The sequence below is a fragment of the Octodon degus genome, unplaced genomic scaffold, assembly GCF_000260255.1.
Source record: "Octodon degus isolate 3935 unplaced genomic scaffold, OctDeg1.0 scaffold00339, whole genome shotgun sequence".
In the NCBI taxonomy this organism is placed as follows: Eukaryota; Metazoa; Chordata; class Mammalia; order Rodentia; family Octodontidae; genus Octodon; species Octodon degus.
Window position 1 is genome coordinate 187,470 of NW_004524915.1, and position 15,680 is coordinate 203,149.

The 15,680-nt window shown below is 43.1% G+C and overlaps 1 protein-coding gene and 1 pseudogene across 8 annotated transcripts in view; one reads left to right on the forward strand and one right to left on the reverse strand.

Moving 5' to 3' along the window:
- Znf532 (zinc finger protein 532) overlaps positions 1 to 15,680 on the forward strand; it is a 123,379-nt gene that overhangs the window by 31,270 nt on the left and 76,429 nt on the right. The gene's annotated exons all lie outside the window — the stretch shown is intronic.
- LOC101564712 lies at positions 11,908 to 12,792 on the reverse strand (annotated as a pseudogene).

The window sequence follows — 15,680 nt, forward strand, 5'->3', positions numbered from 1 at the left end:
CACTGAGCTATTTGGCCATCCCTAAAGGTTCTGTTCTTTCTTTCTTTCTTTCTTTCTTTCTTTCTTTCTTTCTTTCTTTCTTTCTTTCTTTGGCGGAACTGGGGATTGAACTCAGGTCTTTGCACTTGCCAGGGAAGTGCTTATTCCACTGAGCCATCTCCCTGGCCCCCCTAAATGTTATTTTTTGAAGTGTTATTTATTTATTTATTTAGCTGGCTCAGGCGGGGCTGGCAGCAGCATGTGGTGCTGGGAATTGAACTGTGATCCTGGGATGGAACTATGGTCCTCTGCACCTGCCTAAGTTTGCCTAAGCAGGTGCTTTAGACCACTGAGGTATCTCACCAGCTCCAGCAGTGTTCTTATTTTTGCAAGAATTATGAAATGATCTCCTGGGCCTCCTTGCTTTGGCTTTAAACTGTCTTTGGAAAAATCACAATGTAAATATAAATGGGAATCTTTTTTACTTTACTTTTGTTTTTTGGTTCTTTTGAGATAGTGTCAATATGTAGTTCAGGCTGGCTTTGAGCTCACTTGGTGGCCTAGGCTGGTCTCTAACTCACAATGATCCTCCTACCTCAGCCTCCCAGTGTTGGGGCTGCAGGTGTGCTAAGTGGGAATCTTGAACTGACACAGAGGTAAGTCTGATACTGTGTAGCATGCATAGATACAGAGCAGTATCTGTGACATATTGTTGCATGTTAAAAGAGCCTGTAATATTAAAATGATACATGTGTACCCGTACTTACATGCATGTGTACATGTTTAGAGATTTTTATCCTAAGTATTTTTAGGAGTTTTTTTGTTGTTTGTTTTTTAGATAGGCTCTTGCTGTGTAGTTTCAGGTGGCTTTGAACTCACTATGTAGTCCAGATTGATCTTGAATTCAAAGTGATCCTCTTGCCTCAGTATCTTAAGCGCTGGGATTACAGGCATGGGCTACCATGCTGGACTATATCCTAAGTACAGTATTACCACCGTTTCTGATAATTTGGCCTCTTAGAAGCTCTTGCTTTTAGTTTCTTATTCTTGTGGGCTTCGGAGTACTGGCAAAAGAGCTTGTACCACTCTTACAATACAGTCCAGGAACAAAGGAGAGATACTGGACTGTGTGGCTGCCTGTTAGTTAAGTAGCGCCTTGGGTTTTCAAGCTGCAGTGGTTCCAGTGGAGGAGAAATGTTCATTGACTGGAAGGGCACAGGATGGGGTGTGGAAGAGGTGCAGGACCACCCCCCTGGAGATTTCAGACAGCTCAGCTTCTGTCACCAGCAGGTGGTATGATGAGATTCTTGGTTTATAGTTTCTGTTGTGCTCTATTCATATAGTCTTAAGGAATATGTTCATCAGTAAACCGAAAACTTGTTATTCCAGATTACCAACTCAGCCATTTCTAATTTGTACTTCAAAGAAAGAGAATAATTAGAAGTTTCTTTAGACATCAATGGATGTTTCCCTATGTTAATAAGTAAGTAATTAAACTGGGCATGATGGCACACACCTGTGATCCTAGTGTTTGGAAGGTGAGACAGGACAATCACATGCGTTTGAGGCCAGCCTGAGCTACATAGTGAGTTGAAGTACAGTCAAGGAGGCATAGTGAGTTAAAGACAAACCGGAGCTATATAGTGAGTTCAAGACCAGCCTGGAATACATAGCGAGACCCTTTCTCAGAAAAGTTAGCAATTGACTTTTTTTTTTTTTTTGCGGAACTGGGGATTGAACTCAGACCCTTGCGCTTGCTAGGGAAGCGCTTATTCCACTGAGCCCATCTCCCTGGCCCCAGTAATTGACTTTTAAAAATGAGATAATTGGGTCAGGTATGGTGGCTCACACCTGTGATCCTAGCGCTCAGGAAGCAGAGATAGGAGGAGTGCCACAAATTTGAGGCCAGCCTGGGTTACATAGTGAGTTCAAGACCAGTCTGCATTACAAAATGAGGCAGATTCAAAAAGCCAAAGGAAGGAAGGAAGGAAAGAAGGAAGGAAGGAAGGAAGGAAGGAAGAAAGGAAGGAAGGAAGGAAGGAAGGAAGATAATTGGGAAGCTACACAACTTTTTGGATCCAAATGCTTATGAATATACTGGGACCGTTTGATGACCTCAGTTGTGGTGACCTATTTAGAAACCAAGGCCCAAACTGCAACTCAGACACACTTATTTATCGAAAAGTGCTAGTGTTGCAATTAAATACTCCGGTTTTAGTTTTTAAAACACAACTCTTACATTAACATTTTTTGTCTGAAAAGGAAAACAACATGGAGACATATGTTTGCCACCACTAACTAACATTACCTCTGAAATGTTCAGCTTGATGTATTGTTTATCTGGAAAGGGTTTACCTTATGCTTCACAAGAAAGTTGGAGGGAGCTGGGATTGATGGGCAGAGAGTGACTGCACATCTTTACCTAACTGTAGGTCAGTGAGGGTGGCCCCGGAGTGTCCCCACCCTTCAGGAAAGCTAAGGACCAAGGACGCTTTCCTTCACTGGATTTATTGTGACTTTTTCCTGTACTTACTGTAGCCTTTGGTAATGAGCTGAAAGCCATATTTTTCTGGCTGTAGAGTCCTCACTTTCAGGAGGACAAGATGCTCTGCAGGTGATTTGTTTTCTGAGAGAAGGTATTTCTTGCTCTGTACAGGCTGGCCCGGGGTTGACCCCTTCTGCTGGGGTGACAGGCACTGGCCAGCATGCCTGGCTCTGCGGAACACCTGTGTATCTTCCTAGTGCTGTGTGGTGGGTTGTTGTCTTGTTCACATGGCCTCTTATTTGTTTTACATTGTTCAGAACATGTTTGCAAAGAGACATACCTAGTTGCTATTGAAATTAGACTTCTTTTCAGGAAGGATTTAAATAATAGAGTAGTGAAAATACAATACTGCCCGTACTAATCTAATCCAGTATTCCATGGCTTGTTCTGGGTATTAAATTAATGTTTATTTGTTTATTTATTTATTTATTTTTTGTTTCCTTTTTTTTTTATGGTCAGCTCAGCCCACCCTGGGGGTGGGGCTGGCATGGCATGTGGTGCTGGGGATCGAACCAAGGTCCCTGCATGTTTGCCTAAGCTTGCTTAAGCAGGCGCTTTAGACCACTGAGCTATCTCGCCAGCTCCTAGTTCTGGGTATTACTTTGTCAGGTTTATGCATAGATTTACTTCTTTTTCCTGAAGGAAGTCCCTTATCACTTGCCTTTTGTGTAGCTTTGATTTGCCTTTTGCCTGCTTCTTCATTATACCTGGAGTCTTCATAGGTTTTCGGGCACTCTTTGGCATTTTATTTTTTTGCGGAACCGGGGATCGAACTCAGGCCCTTGTGCTTGCCAGGGAAGTGCTTATTCCCCTGAGCCATCTCCCCAGCCCCCCTCTTTGGCATTTTAAAAACAGAACTTGCCTGTGATTTTTCTACATATTTCTGCAGTTTTGTCAAGTTTAGTATTGTTCCTTACTTGGGATATATTAGAGACTAATGTACATTAAGATTTAGGGGAGGACCAGCCAGATAGCTCAGCGGATTAAAGTACCTGCTTAGGTAGACACAAGGACTGGGTTTGATCCCCAGTGTGCTGTGCCAACCTTGACCCTGGGGCATGCTGAGATGGGAGATTGAGGCTGGGCATGTGCACCTGTAATCCCAGCACTTGGGAGGCTGAAAAACAGGAAGGATCACTACAAGACTGTGTAGTGAGACCCTGTAGGCCCTGTACTAAAAGTACATTAAAAAAAAGACTTGGGGGGCTACTGTAATCCTAAGAGCTTGTGGTCTTTGAAACATTGTGGGACTTTAGAGAAAAGTTAGGATCCCAAACTAAAGAACAAAAGGAACTGGTACCCTACTGTGTCCCTTCTTTCTTTCACTTCCCTGTGGCCTGGAGCCATTGGAAGAGGCTCTACTAGGGCTTTTCCTCTATGAATTGTTACTATAGTATAATCCAAATTGAGTTGTCCAGCTTGGGGTGTCCAGCAGTTGCCAATCATAGAGGGTGTCCACAGCCCTCTGCTGAGGAGTTGGCTAGTTTTGCCCTGGAGGCCTGGCTGTCTTTGTGCTTGGCTACAAACCAGCGGACCCATTTCTTGAAGGCAAGAGTTTCCCCAAAAGGCATAGCAAGTGCATCCCTGAGATGCCCTTAGAGGTGAAAGAGCATGGACATCAGACTAATCTGGTAACTGTTTTGGGCTCCAGCCATTTTTTTTTTTTTTTGTTTGTTTGTTTTTCGTTTTTTTCGTGGTGGTACTACAGAACAAACTCGGGATCTTGTGCTTGCCAGGCAAGCAGTTATTCCACTGAGCTATCTCCCCAGCCCCTCCAGCTGTTTTTTTATAAGTCAGAATGGATATTACTGGGGGCTGGGGATTTAGCTCAACAGTAGAACACTTGCCTAGCAAGCTAGAAGCCCTGGGGTTGGTCCTTAGCACCAAAAACAAAACAGTAAACTTCAACTAAAAAGAAATTACAAAAACAAAACAAAACAAAACAACAACAACAAAAAAACCTCAAAAACAAAACAGAGGGGCCGGGGAGATGGCTCAGTAGGATAAGCGCTTGACTGGCAAACGCAAGGATCTGAGTTCAATCCCCGGTTCCGCCAAAAAAAAAAAAACCCAAAAAACAAAACAGAATGGATCCCCGGTTCTGACAAAACAAAAAACAAAAAGCAATGGATATTATTGTGTCAAAGGTCTCAAAAGGGAGTAGGGTTGAAGATCTGAGGAAGTCTTATGGTAAAAAGCCAACTCAAGCTTTGATAAGCCTCTGTGAGCCTAGATGCTCTTTTTCTCCTAATTTCTGTACGTATTTTGTAGAAACAGTGACACAGGTGACCTGTGGGGTGAAGCTAACTTTTTTTGAGCTCACCAGCCCATTGTGTTCTTTCTTCTCAGTTCTACCTAGCCAGGCCACCACCCATGTTGGGGATGTGAATGAGAGAAGGGAAAGAAGGAGAGCTTTGGCATACACCATAGCTGTTGTTGGTCTGTCCATCCATTCATCCATCCATCCATCTACCCATCTGTCTAGAATGTACATGATGGGAAGATTTAAATCACAGAAGTGGACAGATCCTGAAAACCAGGGCTCCCTACCCCTCATGTTGCTGATTCTTTTTTTTTTTTTTTTTTTTTTTTGAGGAACCGTGGGTTGAACTCAGGCCCTTGCGCTTGCCAGGAAAGCGCTTCTTCTACTGAGCCGAGTTTGGTAGCCCATGCTGGTACTTCCCTGAGGGTGTTGCAGAGGGTGCCAGATGTTCAAATGCATTTCTAAAATCTTCAGTTTTCACTTGGTGTAACTTGTTTTTCCTGTTTCATGTAGCAGTGTTTTTTTAACTGTTGTAAAATATACATAAGATATTTATCATTTTAATCACTCATAGGAATACAGATCAGTGACATGGAACATGTTACTGTTACTTGGAAACAGATAACTCTCCCTTCTCACCTTTTTTTAGCCTCTGAGAACCCTGATTTTACTTTGTATCTTTGAATTTTCTTCCTCTAGGCACTTCAAGTAAGAGCAGAGTACCATACAGTAGCTTTTTTTTTTTTCTCCCCTGGTGGGTCTTCTCTGAGCCAGGTCTGCTAGCACCCATGTCCTAGGTGGGAAGGTGGGAAAGCAAAAGGCTTGTGCCCCTTGGCCCATCCCTCCCTCTCACCCTCCCTCCCTCCCTCCCTCCCTCCCTCTCCATCTATCCGTCCTTTATCTTTCTTGGTGTAGGAATATAATTCTACTTTCTTGTTTCTATCGTGCTGCTGTGCATTTATCTTTTACTGTAAACAGTTTCACTTACGCCTTCAGAGATGCTTAGTAAGATGACAACACATGATGTGTATAAGTATTGAAAAGACCAATACAGTGAAGGATTTGAAGGGCCAAAATGAATCCACTAGAGGTACTGTGAGGGACTCTGGACAGAAGAAAGACAACTGAGGCTGACACAGAGCAGGTGACAGTGGGAAAGAGAATATATAGGAGATCCAGCCCCGGGTTTTAGAGTGGGCAGTCTGGCTAGGCGGAGACGTGAAAGACTGCCCTGACTCTGCCTTTCAAAGCCCTACTCTTATTGCTGGGGTCGTCTTAGGTTGTAGCTTTTCTCTATTATTTTCTTTCAGCTTTTCCCCTAGGGCTTGAACAGTTTCACTGAAAATTTTCTGGGTTGGAATTTCTTTTTGGTATTGATCTTGGTCATGTTATTAACATTTCATTACATGGAATCTTAGACTTGGTAAGTTTTACATAGAGCTTCTCTGTGTCTGAATTAAATAATAAAGCTATGCAGTTTTCTGAAATACAGATAATCTGTAAGTAGTTGGAAACTGAAAGCTTTTTTCTTTCCTCCTCCACCTCTTCCTTTTATTTTATTTTATTTTTTTTGTGGAACCAGGGATTGAACTCAGGCCCTTGCACTTGCCAGGCAAGCGCTTATTCTACTGAGCCATCTCCCTGGCCCACTCCCTTTTTTTTTTCTTCCTTTTATTAAAGTCCTCACTAAGTAAGGGTCTTAAATGCGTTGAGATAGGAGTAGACTTAAAAAGAAAAATGCATCTAATAATCTTTTCTACAATCATGAAATCTAATTTTATAATGGATTTGTTCTGTGCTTTCAATTACTTTATATTGTCTGACAAATAGAACTTGCTGGGTTTCACTGTAAACAATTTTAGGACCATGGTAAGTGTAAGAACACTGTTAGGGTTTCAGTGAGGGATGTGTACTCTTAGTGTCGGGTCTGCAGTCTCATACTGGGTATTGTCGGAGGAAGGAAGCTGGAGGAAAAGTGTTTTTTAATAATTTGTTTTTGCTAAAAGAATAAATGTGAAGTCAAGGCGCTTAGCGAACCCTTTCTAACAGTTTCAAGGTTTTTGTCAAAGATATATATATATAACAATAACAAACAGGAATTTCTAGTTATAATCAGGCAGTTAATTTGAACTTGCTTGATCTGTTCTTCTGTTACTTACTTTCTTCTAAATAGCATCCTATGCTGCTAAATTTGGACTTCTTCATTGAATTTTTTAGTTTTTTTTTGAGACAAAGTCTCACTGTGTAGTCAGCTAACCTTGTATTCACTTATGTAGCAAGGCTGGCCTCAAACTCACAGTGATCCTCCTGCCTCAGCCTCCTGATTGCTGGGATTACAAGCAACTCCTTCATTTTAGATGTCTGGTGTCATAGCAAAGGTTACAAGCTTGGTTCTGGGAGGCAGAAGGCTGGATTCTATCCTTGAGCAAGATACTTAAACTTTCTCTGCCTAACATTTAAATAGGAATAACAACAATAACAATGTTTCCCAGATCTGCTCTTAATGTTGTAGGACCTGGGGCTAAAGTATAAATGGCTAAATATTTCAAAGGTATGATTAAATATTTAAAAGATGCACTTAAATATTTAAAAGGTATATACCATGTGCCTAAATATTTAAAAGGTTTAAATCAAGCTGTGTCTGTGGCCTGGGCTGTGTCCACACAGGGCCTGTCGCCTATGTCCCAGGCATCTCCTTCTACACCAGGCTCTAACAGATGTCCTTAGGTACAGGAGACACTGAGCAGGAGTGACAGTGGTGTCTGCTGGGTCAGCCAAGGCAGAAGCAGACACGCCGGACTGAGGGTGCCATACTCCAAGCAGCACAAGCTTTCCAGGGAGCTTAGACAGGTAGATTTTCTGTGCAGGAAAACTTCCTTGTGTTTGTCTCACGCCTCACACCAGCCCCAGGCTGCCTTTGTTTTGTGTTGAAGGACAGGGTGAGGTCTGGGAACTCGGGTAGTTGGATGCCCAGCTTGCCTAGACACCACTGTTTTTGTAATGACCCAGGACAGAGGCTGTGACCTGCATGTACATTTTTGCTATTTCCAAAATTACAGGACCAGACTTTCCTGATACTGAAAAAATAACCTGTTTTCATGCTTGAGATAAATGAGCTAGCTGTCCAGGGCACACGCCCAGTGCAGGGACCCTTTTGTCTGGGGCGGAGGCACTGAGTGTGCCCTTGCTTGTCCCAGGAGTGCATTGCTGTGTTCAAGGCTGTCAGGCTCGAGCCAGGACACAGCGAGCCCTGTGCCCTCTTTTTTTTTTTTTTTCCAAAGTTTTATTGATAAACAGCAATGAGACAGTTTCAAATCAAATTGGAAGTACAGTTTCAACAAATAATACACTGCATATATTCTTCTTAGTGGTTAATTGCTGTACAAGATGCGGACTTGTGATCCTATTTACAAACACCATTAGAACAAATCATTCTATTCATTAAGAGAATGCAACTATATATCTATCCCAACCACTTTGAATACACAGATACAAAATGGACACCTGTGCCCTCTTTTGCTGTGCTACCAGTGTGTTCTTGCTGGTCTGATTACACTGTGGCAGCGTGGACCTTTCCATTTGGTCTGCTGGGCTGTAGGGGTAATGTTGCCAGATTTGTCAGCTACAGAATACTAGAGGCCCAAGTGAACTATGGAACATGCCCTGAAGAATTATTGTTGTTCAACTGAAATGTACAAGAACTAGGCATTCTGTATGTTGTCTGGCAGCCCTGGGAGGGCCTCTTAGGCTGACCCCTCTGTAGAGATGTTCCTCTTTTGTTTCTTAGGTAGAATTCTGTCTGCATTTTCTCTTTCTGGAACCCACATTAGTCAGATGTTGGCCAACTGGATCGAGCTTTAGCTTTTAAGCTGTTCTTCTATTGGGCCAAGTTTCTTGTCTGGCTCAAATGAGAAATAGCCTGGTTTCCTTGACTCTCTTTTCCTGTATTTTCTTTCTGTTATGACTATCTGTGATTCCTTAAAGTGTCCTCATAACCCTTTTCTCAGAGGATATTAATACATGCACAGAACATTCTTCGATTCAGTCCTTGTGGCATCCTTCTGGACCTGTTATGCTGGTGGGGGCATGAGGGAGCAGGCTATGCGGTGCGTGCTTCTGTGCAGCGGCCAGAGGAGCCTCGCTTTTCCTAGAGGACTCTCCAGGCCAGAGTCTGAAATCTGCACAGCAGAGCTGTGTTTCCTAGGGGATGGTGTGGGCTCCTCCCGGGGGCACAGCTGTGGCTTTGGCCATGATGGCTTGGGTCTAGACGTCCTCCAGAGCCTCATGAAGCCATAGGTGGGGCTTTGCAGAGGTGGCTGGATGTAGAGTGTGGGATGCTGGAATTGACTGATACGCAGTGCTAGGCTCAAGGGCCCTAGGATTAGGGTGGTAAGTGCTGCCTGACCTGTGTAGCCTGGATGACATACAAAGGACAGAGTGAGCTATGATTCTCCCTTGCTTGCTTTGCTGCCTTCTGCCCACTAGGAACTGTTTTTCCCCTTTGGTCCCCCTCTGTGAAGCCATCCTGCCTTACAGTCACTGAAACCTCTATACAGTGAGCTAAAGAGACCTTTTCCTTTATAATTTTGGATATTTTGTCTCAGCAAGGAGAGAAAAGTAAGAGTAGGGGACAGGCATAGCTGTTTTCTGTGATCTGCCTTTGGTCTGGTCTTCATTGTGGAGCATCCATTGCTTTGATAACCTAAAGAAGAGCCCTCTTCCTCTTCTTCTAGTCAGGGAGCAGTGGTAGGGGCTGCATGGACTCACTCCTGTTCAGCCAGCTTCAGCCCTACTACTTCCCTTTCATTCTTGAACTCTGTTTCTCCTGTGACACCCAACACCTGAGTGTCTGGGGTTCATGGAACTGGACATACCTGCATCCAAGCCTTCCCCAGACCTCAGCGTGGAACTTGTCCACTTGGCAAGGCAGCTACTTGCCCTGTCTCTTCCTTTCCACAGACATTTCCATGCCTTTTACCTTGACTTTGATTTTATCGTTCATGCTTTGTTCTTGGGTACATATATTTTATAATAGTTGGTGGTTTTTTTGAGTCAGGGTCTCATATGTACTTCAGGTTGACCTTGAACTCACTTTGTATCCCAGGCTGGCCTCCAGCTCTCCCATTATCTTCCTGCCTCTGTTTCCCAAGCGTTGGGAGTACAGGTGTGTGCCACCAAGCCTGGCTGTAACAGCTTTGGAGATGTGAGTCACACGTCATAGAGTCCGTCCCCTGAAAGCGTACTGCTTGGTGGTTTTTAGCAGAGTCATAGTTGTGTAACTGTCACCACAGTGAGTTCTAGGGCAGTTTCTCATGTCAGAGCAAAGCTGGGTATCTTCAGCTGTCACTCCCTGGTTCTCTCAACCCCCTAAGCAATCACTGATCTACTTTCCGTCTCTGTATTTACTTTTGCTTTCGTTTTCAGTGCCATTTATGGGACTCAGGCCCTTACGCAGGCTAAGCAGTGAGGCCCCGTATAAAGCTTACTTATATAAATATTTTAAAAAATAACTTCTAATTCTGTCTTTTTAGGATTTCAGAAGGGAGGGGAATGAAACTGATATATTCAACCTGTGTTGTGCCATGTGTGAAGTATAAGCGACATTCTGCCGAGAGCCCTGTGGGGTGTGTGCGTGCCAGCCCGCCCTGTGGCCTGTCCTCAGGGCGAATGCCTCGGTCCTGTGCAGGTGTGCAGGGTGGAGGACATCACAGCGCTTCCTTGGCTAGTGCTTGAAGGAGAGGACACAGGTCTTCAGAGACAGACGGCGAGATAGTGTAGTTTGAGGGTGGATGGAGTTTTTCTGCCTTTTTAAAGAAAAATGGTGCATTCGTTTCAGTTTTGAACTCCAGGTGAGCCTCCTAATGGCTGATTGTGCAGGAGCACAGGGGCATGTCCACGTGAGAAGCACGACTGTGCCTTGCAGATGTGATGAAGAGCCTCAGTGGACACATGGCAGCCCTCTGTGAAGTGCTGAGAAGTCCTCTTCCCTTTCTCTTCAAAATTGTCATGGTGTCAGAACGGCATTGTTGTCTTTTTTTTAGAGACATTAGTATGGATTTTCTTCTTCCACCATTTTATTAGAACTAATAAACAGAAGAAGGAAATAGTGTTTTAATGTCTGTATGATTGGTGTGGTCCATATGTTGTGTTTATTTAGTAACCTTGTAATATGGCTGTTGTTAGTGGCTCCCATTTTGAAGGTGAGGAAGTTGAAGATGTCTCTTTGAAAGCTGAAGGGGTTCTGTCTACTTAGCTGATGGAGGGGTGTGTGTGTGTGTGCACGCGCTGTAAGGTCAGTGAGAAGCACGAGCCCAGAAGGACAGGTGGATGTGCCAAAAACACACAGGTGTAGGGCTGAGCAGTGAGTGGGTGGCGTCAGGTTGTGTATGGCTTTGCAAAAGAGGCCAAGGAGTTTGCACTTAGTTTGGAACTAGATTTGAGGTCCTTAATTAGGGGAGTGATGGAATTACAATGGGGCTTGGGAAGGTGAATATGGCATTTATAAATGAGAGGGAGGAGAAATGGGGAGCAGGACTTGGTGCAAGGTGAGACAGCCCATGTGAGAGGCTGGACGGGGGTGTGAAGGGGGTGTGTGTGAACTCTGTTTCCTAGGAGAGTGTACAGGATCTGCCAAGAGAAGAATGGTGGTACAGTTCTTAGTGTGATGACATAATAGGGTAGAAAGAGTCAGGTTTTGAGGAATAGATAGTAAATTCACTTAAAGTATTTGAAATGATTGTGGGACACCTAATTATAAACATACCTTGGGTACCGTAACTAGCTATCTCAAGATAAAATTTATAGCTGAACCTCTCTAAAAAGAAGTAACTATTACATGATTTGTGGGAGTTTAGTGATTTTTTTTTTTTTTTTGGAGGGTGGGATACTGGGAATTGAACTCAGAGCTTTTGCGTATTCATGTCACACATTGAACCCCAGCCCTTTAAAGATGATGTGTATTTATTTATTTATTTATTCCGGAACTAGGGATTGAACTCAGGCCCTTGCACTTGCCAGGCAAGCGCTTATTCTACTGAGCTATCTGCCAGGCCCAAGACAATGTTTTTTTAAAATCATGTTCTATTATCTTTAATTAAACAGAGACTTCTGTATCATGTCATTAGAGAAAATTTTGCCCACTGCTCTGTTTGGCCACCAGCCTCTTATCTCTCCCTTCAGCAATGGTGAGGCAGATTCCTTTTCCTCGTGGAAGAGAAACCCATGGCTTGCTGCCTTTGCCAATGACGAAGATGTTGGATAGCCAGGTGGCAAAGCTGTTGGCGTTGGCATCTCTCACATGAACCACATCAACAGGGCCAGGGTACTTCTCTCTGTTGATGATCACTCCAATTCTTACCAAGTTAGCACCTCCGGTCACCATAGAAAATGATGAAATCAGTGATCTTGCCAGATGCCAAATCAACATGGATGGTGTCATTGACCTTGATGAGGGGGTCAGGGTAGCGAATGGTGCGAGCATCGTGGGTTACCAGGTGAGGGATCCCTTTTGTGCCCACGAAGATCTTCCTCACTTTGCACAACTTATACTTGGCCTCCTCAGGTGTAATCCGATGAACAGCAAAGCTACCCTTGGTGTTGTAGATCAGACAGAAATGTTCTCCTGTCTTGTCAATGCTGATGATATCCATAAAGCCAGCAGGATAAGTTATATCAGTTTGGACTTTGCCGTTGATCTTAATGAAGCGCTGTGTGCAAATCTTCTTTACTTTATCTCCTCTCAGAGCATACTTGAGTCTGTTCCATAGGAAGATGATGAGAGGCAGACATTCTCAGTTTATGGGGGCCAATGGATGGATGAGGAACAAACACATCAGTCTTTTTTTTTTTGTGGACCCAGGGATCGAACTCAGGCCCTTGGCTTGACCAGGCAAGTGCTTATTCTACTGAGCTATCTCCCTGGTCCCCTCACACCGGTCATTTTATCCAGCATCCAGTGCTTTGCAGCTGCTGCTTGCTTCAGATGCTTCTTGGGACCACGAGCCATAGCTGAGCTCTAGCCAACTTCTCCGTTCTCATTCCCGGCCACTTGGCTCCTAGTGTGGCACCCTGGCTCCTGCCTAAATATGATTAAAAAAAAAAAAAAATCTGGAGGCAGGAGCTCATTATGTTACCCAGCCTAGACTTGAATTTGGGATCCTCTGCCTCAGCCTCCCAGAGTGTTGGGATAACAGGTATGGATAGCCAAGGCCCCTCAAACAAATGATCCTCCAGCCTCCCAGTGCTGGGATTATATGTCTGCCACTGCACCCAGTGTCTTAAGAGATTTTTAAGTAATTCTTGAGGAATGTATGCAATGTGTCAATTATTGAAACTGTCCTACCAATTTGGTTTGAAACTGTCTCATTGCTATTTGTTTCTCAATAAAATTATGAAAAAAAGAAAAAAGAAATTCTTAGCCTTTTTTGGTATGATAGTTCAGATATTTTCTTTAATTCTTCGCATGTCATTAGCTAGTAATAACACATAGCACTTTTGCTTTTACTATATTATATATTCTTCATATAAAAATAAAACGTATAACCTTTATGTTAGGTGCATTTTACTGCAATTAAAAAAATTAAACATGTATTCTACTTTCTAAGTATTAAAAATTAAACATGTAATCTACTTTCTAAGAATTAAACATGTATTCCGAAGTGTAGGACATTAATATAATTACATTGGCTTTGTGATGTAGGTGGGCTTTTGTGTTTGCTTGGAAAATTGTCTTGTATATAGCTTATGTATTCCACTGGTGGCTGTCAACTGTTGGCGCTGTAAAATCCATTCAGGTTGCTGTTATGCAGGGAGAGGCTGGCCTGGTGAGAGCAATGTGGAGGGTGGTGAGAGGGCTGACCTGCATGGCCAGATCTGCAGGGAGAGAACTATCTTTTTTTTTAATTTTTATTTTTTAAAGAGAGTACAAATTAGAATTAAAACAAAAAATACAAGTGATACAGAATTCCACTTAACAAAGTAATATGAATTTCACAGTTTTGTTGTAGTACATAATGTTGTCTTGTGACCAGTTACTCATATTACCAGATATATGCATATAAAATTGGAAGAAAAAAAAGAAATGTATAAGAAATGAAAGGAACAAGTACAAACAACTGAAAAAAAAAAGACAAAACAAATTAAGTATTATGTCTTTTTCCATAGTTATTTTCTTTTTAAAATTGCTGTAGTCGTTTTAGTAATGTTTTGTGCTAGTCATTTTCTGTGTTAGTTATCAGTATACAGATGTCATATTGCCCCCCATTTGTTGGTTAACTAGATAATCCAAGTGAGTACTTGGTTGTCTCTGGCTACAGAAGGGGGCTGGCTTCATTAGGGGAGATCATCTCAGTCATTTTGTGTGCAGAAAGTACAGAGAATGAAAATGTATTTGAAAGTTCTATTTCATGGTTTTGTTTTGTTCTGTTTTTCTGAGATAAGACTTGGTGTACAGTTCAGGGTGTCCTTGAACTCACTACTTAGCCCAGGTTGGCCTCAGGAATTTGAAGCGATCCTCCAGCCTCAACCCCATAGTGTTGGAATTATAGGTGTGCCCCATCATGCCCAGCCTGCAAGTTCTATTTCTAATAAACTTTTTTTTTTTTTTTTTTTTTGCGGAATCGGGATTTGAACTCAGGCCCTTGTGCTTGCCAGGGAAGCGCTTATTCCACTGAGTCATCTCCTCGGCCCCTCTAATAAACTTTAGAAGTCACCAAGTCATTTTGTCAGTCAGTGCCTGACCTTGAGGCAGAACATAAAATGGAAACTTAATCACCATGCACACAGGGCTGTTATTTAAACATTTTAGGGGTAATTTCTTGTTTCTGTGGCTGGTTGCCAACCTTCCTTAGAGCAGGTTTGCAGTTTAAATCTCTTCCTGCATCCTGTGCTCCTCCATTCTCAGTTCATTGTCTCCACTTGCTTTAAAAGAAATAGAGCCCGTGCCTTAGATTTCCTTAGTTTTTCCCTAATGCCCTTTTTGGTCCCAGGAGGCAGGCAGGATACCACATTGGGTTTAGTGATCTTGTCCTCTTAAATTGCCTCTGATGGTTTAAAGGAGCCCAGGGCTTTTGTGGCTGCCCCTTGCTGGGATCTGTCTGATGCTTAGGCTGGGCCTGGAGCTCCTGGAAGATTGCAGGGTCAGTGTGCCGCTAGCGTCCCATGAAGGAAGTATGATCATGTCAGTGTGACGTGTCCTGGGTTATATTGGCCCTGGTCGCCTAGTGAGGTTGTGTTGACAAGTTTTTCTGCTATAAAGCTACTCCCCCATATCCCCCCATTTTACTCTTTGGAAGAAATTCACTTGGGGTAGGGAATTGTTTACAGCATTTTTCATTCTTGCATTCTTTTTGGTGCTGAGAATTGAACCCAGGGCCTCATGCATGCGAGACAGGTGCCAGGTAGAGTATTTCATAAGTTATAGAAAGTCTGTATTATTATTAATAAGTCTGTATAATTATAGGAGATTGGTCTTTTCCCCCCTGTTTATTCACTCATTTCTGTTAGTGTGGACTCATAGCTATTTATTTTATACCTTGGATTATTGTCCAGTACTGCTTTATTTTGTTCCTCACATTGTTCCACCTTTATTGTGGCTCTGTGTCCTCCTAACATGCCTCATCTGTCTAGTGTTTCTACTTCTGGGTGAGGAGGTCAGACATTTTCTTATATTTCCTACATGCTTATCAGGTACATTTCCTGCCTGGACCTAGAGTCAGCCATTTCTCCAAGGAGTGGTGTGTGGTTTAAGAGGGAAGAGCTGGGCCCTTGAGGTCTCCTCACTTTGGACACTGTCGGGGTCGGTACCAGGCTGTGTTTGCTGTCTCCTTTTGTTTTCTTTTGTTTTCCTTTCCTTTCTCCCTCCCTCCCTCCCTCCCTCTTTCTTTCTTTCTTTCT